General features: G+C 46.7%; 1 protein-coding gene across 2 annotated transcripts in view; it reads right to left on the reverse strand.

Annotated features, from left to right (window-relative positions):
• Positions 1-5,365: 5,365 nt before the first annotated feature.
• Positions 5,366-13,355, reverse strand: part of ZNF706 (zinc finger protein 706) — a 35,703-nt gene continuing 27,713 nt past the window's right edge. Inside the window, exon 5 of one of the 2 annotated variants that reach the window (XR_013959341.1) lies at positions 5,366-5,559. The gene's annotated coding sequence lies outside the window, so the exon portion shown is untranslated. Of the gene's footprint in view, positions 5,560-12,221; positions 12,829-13,355 lie in introns of those variants that run through there. The other variant, XR_013959342.1, reaches the window with a different exon arrangement.

Consider the following 13,355-nt stretch of genomic DNA (forward strand, 5'->3'; position numbering starts at 1 on the left):
AGAGGCTGCCATGTGGTTTGCTAGTAACCATGGCAACCAACCCTGTTCCTGAAGGGTATGGAGAGAAATCCCTGGGAAAGAGACCCCAGTGCAGCTGGCTCTAACTCCGTCTGCTCTTTATCGGTGCTGTGGCTGCTGTTGCTGAGGGAATGGCCGTGATTTGCTCTCTTCTGAGCTGGCGACATTGGCTTCCTGGGCCTGCCTCTTGATCTCTGCCTCCCATATTGTGGAAGTCAGTCTCTGAAGACAAAAATAGCTCTCTGCCAGTGAGAGGATGCTGATGCACTGTGTGCTTTTAAAGACTGGCTTCTCACTGCAGAACGTCCACCGCGGTCACCGAAACCTCGCGAGGGTTCCGCTCGCTCCCCCTGACCGCAGCGAGAGCGCGCTGTCTGCCAGAAGCCAGAGCGGTTCCGGGAGGCTGAACAGCAGCGAGCGGGTGGAAGGGGCTCAGACAGTCTTTGTTGCATATGAAGGACATACTTATAATGTGGGACCACATGCATTGTTAAGGGCTGCAGCCACAGCGGCCCAAAGCCTGCTGCCAGGTGATGTGGGTGCCCAGGGCCGCCCCTCCGAGCGGCGGTGGGGACCTGCCCTTACAGAGACCCGCTGGTAGCGGCTGCCTTCTGAGGGGGCTCTTCACTCAGCTGTTCACTGCCTGCGTGACCTTGACCACGTCCCTTCGTCTCTTCGGGTGGCACTTTCTCCATCTTTAAAAGAGGCGAAGCAATATTTCTGTAGTCTTTTGGAATAATCATATTTTGATATTCCAAGGGAAAGGAATGAAAAACTACAAACCCCTAATGGTTTCATTATCCTCTTCTGAGTTGTAGAAGTATCCATCCGTAAAGGATTCTGAAAGTTGGAATGAGTAATTAGGCCAGAAGTTATGGTAGAGCAAAGCTAGAGGCATTGCCATGGTAGGGATTTTAGCTACCATTTCATGAATGCAAAGCAAATTGCATATTGCATATTGCATTTCATCTTAACATCACCCCACTGGTGTGATGTTTCCATTTTCTAGATGAGGCCCAAATTCACACAGCCAGTCATAACGTCAGGATTCAAGTCCCGGCCAGTCTGATTCCCAAGTCTTCCAAGTCTAGGGTCTTGACCGCTGCTGGGGCCCTGTGCTGGGCGGGTTCCCTGCTGTTTTTTTAAAATATATTTTTATTGATTTCAGAGAGGAAAGGAGAGGGAGAGAGATAGAAACATCAATGATGTGAGAGAATCATTGATCGGCTGCCTCCTGCACACCCGCAACCTGGGCATGTGCTCTGACGGGGGAATTGAACCATGACCTAGTTCATAGGTTGATGCTCAATCACTGAGCCATGCCGGCTGAGCAGTGTGGGTTTTGGATAGGTTGCTCTGACTCTTACATGGAAGAAGAATTTGAGGTGGACAGGGTGGGAAGAGAGAGACTTTTTAGGAGGCGTAATAGTCATCCAGGCAAGAGATAATAAGGCCCCAATGGAAGGCAGAGGTCCAAGTGATGGAGAGGAGGCAACTGTTTGGAAAACGACTTTAAATGGTAAAATCTCAGACTTTAACGGTTGGTTGCCTTTGCTATACAAGATGGGTATGAGGGGGGTGAGTGGGGGAGAGACTCCTTCCCAGTCTAAGTGGCAGATGGTAATAGAATCACCAACTGAAATAGAAAATGGAGGGGGAAAGCAGATTTGGAGGTATGGTGGCTATTTCTTGTCTGTCTGGGACTTCTTGCACCTCGTCCCCCTTTATGCTGATAACAGACCCACAAAGTGAAGCCGTGACCCAGGCTGGGCATGTCAGACTCGCTCCTGGGAACTTGAATACATGCCTTAAGCTGGTTCTTGCCTCCTAGACGCCTCGTTGTTCTTGTAACCAGAGCCTCAATGGAGTGGTGAATTCGGTTCTGGACATGCTGGGGATCAGGCCCATGAGACATCCTTGTGATGACCAGCTCTTCAGGAAATATGAATCAGAGGGGAAAGGTCTGGGCTGGCGTTGTCGGCATATGAAACGTGGTTGAAACAAAGAATGACTCAGACACCGAGAGAGTGGGGGTAAGAATGCAATGAGCAGAGGGCGGAAAACCAGGAGAACAAGCAGAGTATGACTCCATAGAAACCAAGGGAGTAAGAGCTTGAAGAATGAGTAATTGAAGGTTTTATGTACAACCAATGGCCAAAGTAAACGAGGGGCTGAACTTTGGATTTGACAAGTGGATTGTGGGGGATCCGTGGGCTAGTGTCCCTCAAACAAGGTGTAGAACAGAAGCCAAACTGTGAGTGGGAGGTGAGGAAGAGGGGCCAGTGGCTCGCGGGGAGATTAAAGGAAAGGTTAGCTTTGAGAAACTAGATAATGGCATTGAAGGATCAGGATTAGCCTGACTCAAAGCTCATGCTCCTTGTGCTCAAAACCTGGTCTCCTGTGGCCCGAGAGAATGGGGGTTTGACGGGAAGAGAACCCCAGCAGAGCAGTCTTTTCAGGTCAGTGTTTGTGCCTGCTGTCAGATGCATCACTGTGGGGCATGACTAAGTGTGGGAGGGGCCGCAGAACATTTGGAACATACACTGGCTGGTGGATTTCTTGTGCCTGCTTCCTGCCTGACGTCATTCTAGGCAGGCCAAAACCCAAAACAGCAATAAGTAAGTAAAGGAAAAGAGGAAAAACTCGATTTTCTCTTTTGTGTTCAAACTAAAAACCCCCTTCATGCCCGCCTCACCCCCCAAAAATATTTTCAGGAGGAAAAAAAAGACTATCTGAGACATTAGTATTGCAAGGACAGGAACAGCCCTGTGTGTGTGCCTTCAAGGAAGGCAGGCTTGGCAGGTCCCGTGTGCTGACTAATGCTTCAGAGATATAATTTTCCTTTAGACATGTATTGGCAAAGGATGGATGAAACAGAGTTGAGCCAATGACAAAGTTTGTTAAAAACCATTTGAACAGTCCTTGAAATTATAAAATTTATACATGCTCTTTGTAGACACTTGGAAAAGACAGAAAGACCTAAAGTATCCTGAAATCCCACCACCAGTAGTACCCTCTTGGACTATTTCCTTCTAGATTTTTCATCTAAGAGTAGGCCCCAGTTTTGATAGCTGTCTTTATGGCAGATCCACCAATGTCAGTTGCAAGACTGATTTCAGAAGTGACTGCACAGCAGGGTCCTAACCACAGTGTGTGAGGGAAAGGGAAGAGGATGACACACCTATATCCGGGGCGGGGGGGTGGGTGGGTGTGGAGACGGGGGTCCACTTGACGGTCTAATCTTAACATCTATGGCACAGAAATAATAAGAGAAAGACTGAGTATGCCCCCAACTTAGATCTGGAGCCCAGAAATCCTGACTGTAGTATCAACTCTGCATGAGACTGTCATGTTACAGGTGTGCCTCACTTTAAGAAACCCACCATCCTACTCCGCTCCTAATGCCCATGCCTGGAGAATCACTCTTATTTTCTTTGTTGAGGCAGATTGTATTATTGTTGCCTAGTCTGTACTCCTCCCACCATATAACCTTGCAGCATCTCCTGACAGAGTTGGCCAATACTTCCTCACCACGTTGTCTTTGGATTTAGCCAAGGGACTTGCTTTGGCTAATAAAAACATTAGTGGAAGTGATGTGAGCAGGGGCTTTAAATATGTTTTCATGGCTTGGCTTAGTCTCTTGCTCTTCTGCCACCTGCCCCAAGGTGAATTTGCCTGGATAGTCTCTGGTTCCAGAATGAGGAATAGATCTGAATACAACTGGTAGCGTGGAGCCAACCCTATCTGGTTCCAGCCACCCACGAGAATCCTAGCCTACCTGCACACCCATAAGCAATAAATAAATATTTGTTGTTGTCAGGCATAGATTATGGGATTGTTTCTTACTCAGCACTTTAGTAGCAGACACCTGACTATTGTAATTGCTCAGATGTGTAACTTGAGTCATCTTTGACGTCTGCATTTCCTTTATCTCCTTCAAATCATCTTCCATATTTGTTCCCTGACTTCCATCCCACTGCCATTATTTCATCACTTCATATTTGGGTTCGTGCAATGGCTTCTTTAATGAACTCTGATTTCTTCCCCATCCAATCTGTCTTGCACAGAAGTTCTAGATTCAACTGCCTTCGCACAACAGGAAACCTCCACCCAAAAGCCTGCAAAGGCTTCTGTTTTTTTCTGAACCAAAGCAGCCAGGCAACTCAGAACCAAATTTTATGTATGGTTTTAATAACCAGCCTTAGCTTAGAGTTCTGGTACAATTCTTTCCCTTGCTTTCCATAGCTCTTACCTTTCATCTTTATGGGATGGTCCTAGCGATTATGGTTATTTTACTTTAATTCTTCCCAAATAATTTTTTAGAAGTAACAAATATAAACTTATCACATCAAGGTCAAATTTCTCTCCTTGGTTTTTCAAGCCCTTCTATAATTTTGTCTCACCTAATCGATTAATTAACACACACACACACTTAATAATAATATTTATCTAATACTTATTGAATTGCTTATGTGGCAGATATCGCTTCAAGTGTTTTATAGATTAAGGTTAACCAGCCCTGGTTGGTGTGGCTCAGTTAGCTGGAGTGTTGTCCTGTACACTGAAAGGTGGTAGGTTTGATTCTCAGTCAGGGTACATACCCAGGTTGCAGGTTTGATCCCTGGTTGGGGTACATGCAGGAGGCCACTGATCCATGTCTCTCTCTCTCTCTCTCTCTCTTCCTCCCTTACTCTCTCTAAGATCAATCTACCTAATAAAAGAGTAACATGCTACGGTAATTGACCATACCTTCGTGACACCCACCAGCCAATCAGGAGTGAGTATGCAAATTAACCCAACAAAGATGGTGGGTTAATTTGAATACATGGGCGCTGAGCAGCCAGGGGCAGGGCAGGATGCTTGCATTGTCACCATGGCGATGACGCAGGCGTTCTGCCCCACCCCCGGCCGGTCCGGGCCTCTGAGCAGTGTAGGAAGGTGGAAAGGTGGCTCCGGCCAGAGAGAAGGCGGTGCCGGCAGCCAGGGAAAAGAAGGCCCATTCTGGCATGAATCTTCGTGCATCGGGCTTCTAGTCTAAAATAAAAAACAGCCTGGCCAGTGTGGCTCGGTGGTTGAGTGTCAGCCAATGAACGAGGAGGTCACCGTTTGATCCTGGTCAGGGCACATGTCTGGGTTGTAGGCTCAATCCCCAGTAGGGGGTGTGCAGGAGGCAGCTGATCAATGTTTCTCTCTCATCCATCAATATTTCTATCTCTCTCCCTCTCCCTTCCTCTCTCTAAAATCAATAAAAATATTTTATAAAAATAAAAAACAAACATATTCTCAGGTGAGGATTAAAAAAAAAAGCATTAGGCTCAATCATGAGCAACGAAGGCCCCCAGTAACAGTGGCTTAAATAAGATAGTTGTTTATTCCTTTCTTATGTGAAAGCACAGAAGTAGGTAGTCAAGGACTGGAAGTCTTTAGGGACACAGGCACCTTCCAGCTCACAGTTCTACCATCCTTAGGGTGTTGCCCTCATCTTCATGTCCAAAATGGCAGCTAGACAGCAGATGTCATATCCACACTCCAGGCAGAAGACTGGAAGAAAAAACAAAAAAGAAAAAGGGAGCAAATGGTATATGCCAGCTGACCTTTTCAGGGAGTGACCTTATTAGCATTAGCTTATATCTCATTGCCAGACATAGTTATATGGCTGTACATCGCTGCAAGGGAGGCTGGGAATTGTAGTCTTTATTTTGGAAGGCTATGTGACCAGCTAAAAATTGGTAATCATTACTTGGAAAAAGAGGGAGACTTGGAATAGAAAGGATTACTACCTTGGCCAAGGTCACACAAGGTGAACTCAGATAAGGTGCCTCCAGAGCCTGTGCTCTTCACCCCTATGCCACTCAATTTCCATGGAGTGAGTCGGGTGCACCTGAAGGCTGGAATTGCCTATGTGTTCCCCCAAGTAGGTTCTCTTCTGTGCCCTCCACCTCCCTTCAGGCTCTGCTGCTTCTTACTGAGCTCCTGGAAACCACCGTGGCATCACTGTCTTGGCTTACATGCGGAGAGGCAGAGACGCAGTCTATGCCGCATCAGTATGAACTCCATCTAAAGAGTACAGTGTAGTGATTAAGAGCTTGGGCTCTGGAGTCCAACAGAGTGAGGTTTGAGTCCTGTGTGACCTTGCACAAGTCACTTAACCTCTCTGAGCTCAGTTCCCTGTCTATAAAATGAGAGCTTCGAAGAAACCTGCCTCAAAGGGCGCTTACAAGGGGTAAAGGAGATCATGCACCTAAGACCTCAGGCCAGGGCGTGGCACACAGCGAGTGCTCTATGCAAGGAAGCTCCTGTGATTGTGCCAGCACTGCTGGTGCTTCCACCTTCTAAACAAAAGTGCCTCAGATACACAGAGAGAGGGACCGCAGTGGAAGCCTTTCCATTTAGGCCTCCTTCCCTTTTCCCAGGGATCCGCAGGGGCTGTTCGAGAAGAACGCTCCTCTGTGGCTCTGCCCCTTGAGACACAACCCTAACAGCCATTGGGAGCTAAAGACTTTGACTCCCTGGGTGTTGAATGCAAACTGGCCACCCATGGAATCTTAGTGGGGGAAATGCTGCGACTTAGCAGATGTGAAATGACGTTCTTGGACAGAGCACAAAGCAACCATGGTATCCATCAAAAGGAACCGTTTTTATTGTGACACACAACATTTGCTATCAGAGAACAGTTGCCTCTTCAGAACAAACAGATTAAATACCTGTGGTGAACTGAAGGGCGGCAGGGAAAAGCAGGCCACATTATTTTAAAATTCGGCAACGCTTTGAATTTAAATAGAAGCGAGAATCAGGACAGAGTGAGAAAAGCACTTGCTCATGAGCAACCCGCCTCCCCAGGAGGAGAGCTCCTCATGCCGCCCATTGTTTCACGCAGAGACCAGCTCCCCTTCCCTGGGCTCGGGGAGATGCAGTAACGCCCACACCTGACACGCAAAGACAGGCCTCCTGGAGCCCACCGTTCTGCATCTCTACTAGTAAGTGGGCCAAGCTCATGTGCTCCCGCGTCTGCCCCGGGTACCTTCAGAGACATAAATCAGTTTCACCCTCAGGGGCGCAGGGCACACATTGCCCCTGTAGTCCCACGTGGACAGCCAAGCTCTGTTTATTCGCTGACACCTGTTCCTTCCAGTCCATTCTGACTGCTTCCACCCCTTCTGCCTCACACCAGGGCTGGTGTCGGTCGTAGTGTCCTGACAGTTTACGCTGCCTGTCTCCTGACCTTTCCTCTCTGTTTCACCCACAGTCACTCAGCTATCCAGTCTTCAAGGCTGACCTTTTATCCATCTTTCCTCTGAGTGTAAATTCTTCTATTTCCTAAACCATTTTCAGAGGTGGAGAACTCTAATTCTCAAGGCAGCCCACTTGTTCTTTAAGAGTTCTAATTTTGTTCTGCTAAATCCAAATCTATGCTCCTGGTAACTTCCACTTGGATGGGATATAATTAATCAATCATCTCCCTCTCTTACAGTTTTTCTTCTCACATGGAATTCTTCTTTTTCTCTTTGTGGTTCACTGTTAATTGTTTTTCCAATATCAGTTTTCTCCTTCAAAAGTAATAATTTTAGCTGGGCATGGGGTTACCAGTGAAAAGACTACATTTCCCAAACTCCCTTTCTCCCAGGTATAGTCATGTGACTAAGTCAGGCCAATGTGATATAAATAGAAGCAACGTAAGCAACTTCTTGGTTATGTCCTTAAAATGACTGAGTGGTACACCTTGGTCTCCGCTGAGCATGGTGAGGACTGGGGCAATCACCCTGAACATGCAATTGGAAGCCCTTATTTGCTCTTTGTGGCTCAAAGAGGACAGGGGCCCAATTGTAATCATTGCTTTTTATTACACAAAGCCTAGCACATTGCCTTGGATATGACTGTTCTCAATAACGAGTTCAATGAATGAATATTCTCCAATTCTGTCTATGCACACAATTAATTGAAACAAAATGAGCAGCTAGTAACATGTGGTTAAATAACATATCCAAAGACTGCTAGATAAGAAGACAGAGAATGAGGTGCCAATCAAGCAATCCGCTGGTCTTCCTCCTGTTCAACATTTGCATCAACAACTTTAATGAAACAGTCAGTGTACACCTCACACCTGTGGACCACAGTGGGCAGCCAATAGACTAGACAAGAGCATCAAGAATCAAATAGGTCTATTCAGTCAAGAACAATGGATGTGGATGAAGTTCTAAATATCAGTTCAAAGTGGACAAAAGGAAAGGATGAAGATAAGTCAATTAATTAAGACAACCATTCACTGCGTGCCTCCTAAGTGCTAGGTGTTGTGTGGGAAACAAGGATGAAGAAAGAGTATCCCCTACTTTCAAGCATCTTACAGACCTGGCATGTGTTCCACCTGTAGGACAAGGGAAAAGCTTTCGGTGCCACAGAAACTAAGAGGTAGGGAGCTTGGCACAGTGTACCAGAAAGGGAGTAGATGAATTTAGCTGAGTGTGGGCTCCTGAAGACAATGGGACGATCAGGTAGGAGTGTTTAGCACCAATCTGTCTGGGCCCCGAGTGCCAAGCTAAGGAAGTATGTGAAAGGAGGGGGCACCGGGAGGATTTTGCAGAAAAAAAGAAAAAAATCAGTGTTTTAGGAAGATTTCTCTGGAAGCAGTCTGTGGGGCAGATTGGAATGGAGAGACACACGGCGCCTTAGAATTAGAGGTATCTCTTTAGAGACTGTGTTGCTCAACATCTTCATCTTATACGTGGGAACGGGTAAATCACGTACCTAAAGACAGAGCTGGCAGAGGCACAGCAGAACCCCAACTCAGGACTGTGGCTTCTTTGTCCGGGATGGGTGGGCGAGTAAACCAACAGCAATTAGACTGTGTACAGCTACTGGAGTTTAGACAAGCATTTCTGGACACACCAGACAAGCAGACCTGCAAAGGGACTATTTCCAAGTCAAGGGGAAGAATACTGAGCAGTGGAAATAGGAAGAGGGAGAGTGTGAGAGAGACTGCTTGGAGGCTGGATTGGGAGGGAAGAAGGGGAAGCGAAGTGACTGAATTTCAGAGAGGGGAGACAGGAAGGACAGCAGTGGGATTACAGCAGAGGGACAAGTTGGGGGAGTCCCATGTGGGGTGGGACCCCTTTGAATAAAAGGGGTACTGAGAACTGGAAAGGATCAGTGGAATGTGTCCAGAAGAAGTACCTAGAAAGCACGTCACAGGAGGGAGTGATGGAACTGCTTAGTCTGGAGAAACCTAACTTGGAAGAGTAGAGCTGAGCCAATTTAGGGAGAGAGAAGGTCGCTGGCTTTCCTGCACATATCTGGAGGGCTCTTACAGAACCGTTGTGAAACTGCTCCTAATTAGCATGGCACCAATGGAAGGTCCTGGGGAGTGGCAGCAATTCAGGTTGTGAAAAGCGCTTGGGCATCACACAGACCTGGGTTCTAGGCTCAGGTGCAAGCTGTGTGACCTTGGGCAAGTTGCTGAACCTCTCTGTGCCTTGGCTTCCCCATATCCAAAATAAAGAGGCTAGATTAGAAGACTTCAAAGACCCAGTCTAGACAGATGGAAGTTTTAGGGTTGTCTGATTGGGACTGTGGTGCTGAACCTGTGCTCATGTTGGTGAGGGAGTGTGAGCAGCCAGCCTGCTTCTGTGTCACTTGGTGATGGCATGTAATGATGGAACAGAGCTGACATGTTCACAAAAGCACTTTTCTTAGTGAGTAGGAGTGGGAAATAGTCCCATTTAGCTGATATCACCAATTTTTAAAGAAAACCATATGAGCTTAAGAGAACGAAATACAAATGTGGGAGTGATGAGTCAACCACTAAATTTCAGCTGCATTAATTTTACATTATAAGTGACACAGTTTCAGTTTCTTCGATTTTATAAAACTTGTGATTTTTCTTTAAAAAGCTCCTCCAGATACATGCTAATCCATGTGAAAAGTACTGAACATTTACTCCCATCCTAAAGCACCTTTAAAACAATGATTGGGCTCGTGGCTATTTTTAATAGAATCCATTTTCTAGCAGTCTTATAAACTGGTAGCAGTCCTTTCTGTGAAAACTAGCTTTTCCTACAAAAAACAAACAAACAAACAAAAAACCCAGCCCTTGTTACCCTTGTGGGATTTTTTTTTTTCCTTTTCAAATTGTTTTATAATGGAGAATGTTGCTTTAAAACATTGAGCATTTCTGTTAGAAATGAAATATTCAGAAGGCTTCTGGGTAGGCAATATTTATGTATAACCCCTTTAATCTTAAGGACCTAATATTTCAGTAGCAGGAATGAGAGATTGTTTTCCTTTACGGTGGTAGAATCAAAGTGGTATTACGAATCTTCAGGTAGAGAACAGACACATAAGACCTAGAGATTATGTAAGAAAGACCTGCACTCCCAATCCTTACCTCAGAGCAAAAGACCCAGAGGCAGGAAGGAATTCCAAAGGAATGTGAAAAGTAATTCTATCAAATCAGAGTGTAGGACAATCTTGGACAGTGGCAAGAAGAAAAGAACATTTGGCACACTGTTAAATATAGACGTCCATTCTCTTACCCATACACATATCCATTCTTTTCACATCTCACATTAGCAACACAGAGAGATTGGACCCAGTTTTAGTTCATTCTCAGTCACGTAACTCCTCCAAGCCTCAGTTTAATAATATTACCAAAACGAGGGTCATATTATTTGTTTCCTTCTGAGGTGTGAGGCAGAGCTATTGTCCAATAATACACAGTTGGTATCAAAACTGCAAGTGGCATTCAGATTGAAATCGCATTAGGGGAAAATGGCGCGGCAGATTGCGACTGGGAGACAGGCCGTTCCTTGGCACAGACTCCCACTTAAACTAATTAAGCTCCACGCAATTCTTTTTTTTTTTTTTAAATATATTTTATTGATTTTTTACAGAGAGGAAGGGATAGGGACAGAGAGTTAGAAACATCGATGAGAGAGAAACATCGACCAGCTGCCTCCTGCACACCCCCCACTGGGGATGTGCCCGCAACCAAGGTACGTGCCCTTGACCGGAATCAAACCCGGGACCCTTCAGTCCGCAGGCCGATGCTCTATCCACTGAGCCAAACCGGTTTCGGCCACGCAATTCTTTTTTAGAGATGGAGGCAGGGAGAGGGGAGAGGGGAGAGGGGAGAGGGGAGAGGGGAGAGGGGAGAGGGGAGAGGACAATGCTACAACCAACTGAGCCAGTCGGCCAGGTCTCTAGCTTTAAAAAACAAAACAAAACCAGAAAGCAGCATTCTCTTTGTTTAAATGACAACAAAAAGCGTGGGGAGGGGAGTGTATGTGGGTTTGTTCAAATGCTTGAGACAATTGTTTTAAGCAGCTGGAGGAATGAAGGGAAGGAGCTGGAGGAATAAAGAAAATGTGCTGGAAGCGCAGCACCCAGGAATTGATTGAAAATGCCTGTGTGAGGGGCGAGGCATGTAATGACGAGAACGGATGTGTGCGTATTGACCAGGCAGGTGGAAAGCAGGTTCTCCTTCTAATTAGCTTGGCTGCTCGGAGAATCTTCTCCAGTTTCCGACCACCCTCCAGCCCAGTGTTGTTTGTGGTTTCTGTGATGTCCTGGTGAGGCTGTGGGCTGGCTGACAGGGCGGGTCAGAAACTGACCTCAAGGCCACCTCACACCCGGGGGCCAGTCTGGGGAGGAGCGGCCAGCCCGGAGATAGTGGAGTGTTCCCTCTACAGGAGGAGCAGGGAGGGCACACGTCTTGGCTGTGACTGAGAGACCTGCAGCCAGATGTCACGGAATGAGATCAGGATTCTTCCCCCTCCCCCCTCTGAAATGTTTTCTTTTACAGGAGTATGCTAGAGAGACTACTTGTCTTTCCCCTTGTCTGTTCTCTTCTCTCTTCATAGAATGTTTTCACTGGTTGCCCAAAATAAAGGCACTCCCCAGCCTTACTTGTGGCGTGTGCGTGTGCGTGTCTAAGCACTGGGTGCTGCCTCTGGGCGGAGGCCATGCCCTGCCTCCCTCCTGCCTGCATGTGGGTGCAGTGGGCCACCTGGGGCCTCCCTGACGGGTAACCAAGCAGTGAGGAGCCTGGGTCCCTGACTGAATGCAGACACTGCACTAGTCCTAAGAGGCCGATCTTCAGACTTTTAGCGGGGAGAGAGACAAACCCCAACAGAGTTTAAGCTGAGGGTCTCTGTTAGATGCAGTTGAACAAAAGCACCTTGTTGACTCAATGTTACCCTTTTTTTTTTTTTAAATATATTTTGATATTTTACAGAGAGGAAGGGAGAGGGATAGAGAGTCAGAAACATCGATGAGAGAGAAACATCGATCAGCTGCCTCCTGCACACCTCCCACTGGGGATGTGCCCGCAACCAATGTACGTGCCCTTGACCGGAATCGAACCCGGGACCCTTCAGTCCGCAGGCCGACGCTCTATCCACTGAGCCACACCAGTTTCGGCTCAATGTTACCTTCTTATTCTGATGATTTACATGCAAAGAATAAGTTTAACTTTGTCTGCATCTGGGGTAAAGACGTCTGTAAAGGACCTACCCAGCAGTTCTTCAGTACATCTGGTTTTCTCAAAAATATTCCAGAAAATTCATGGGACTGGAAAACTGGGCTTAGTAAGGGATAAAAATGGGATTTTCCTACAGAGGAATCTTTGGGAAGCTGACCTCCTCAAATGCAGTCTTCAGGGGTGTCTCCAGAAGGCACTCAGTCTTCTGGGGAACGTGTGCGGACAGAGAACGTGGATGCACATGGCGTGGCCGCAGCCTGGGCCTCGGACGTCCGCAGGGAAGGAAGGCCAGGTCAGCTCTTGTGAAATGATTCTCTGTTATGTTATCTGCATAAGAACTGAGCACAAGTGAGGCAGCGAAGGTTAAAGATGAAAACAGCAGCTGAGGCTGGACTAATAGACGGATAGACCAAAGCAAGTCTGTTCTATCTGGCTTCACAGTGTCTGGGGAGAGGGAGAGCTTGGAGAGGAGTAATGTGGGAGAATCTGTGTCCGGCTATTCCACCCCCTGATCCCAAACACACACACACACATATATATTCCTGGGCTGGAGTGTAGCATCACTTGGACAATATTCTTTACATTAAAATCCACTTCCATGATAAAGAGGTTCACAACTGGAGCTTTCAAAGAATCTTAGAACTAGAAAGAGGACTAGACATCCTGTGGATAGAACGTGAGATTCTGTGTGATCTGGATAGATGGAGGGAGGACCCCATCACCAGCAAACTGCCTCCCCCCCTCCCCCCCATCTATCCAAACAGGAATGGTCTCCCCACCTTACTGATTCCTTTTGGAAGCCTCACAGATTGACTTTTTAAAATTAGGCATTCTGTAATTTTTCCAGGAAACAAATTCAAGCTTA

The sequence above is a fragment of the Plecotus auritus genome (assembly GCF_963455305.1).
Source record: "Plecotus auritus genome assembly, chromosome: 11".
Taxonomy (NCBI): domain Eukaryota; kingdom Metazoa; phylum Chordata; class Mammalia; order Chiroptera; family Vespertilionidae; genus Plecotus; species Plecotus auritus.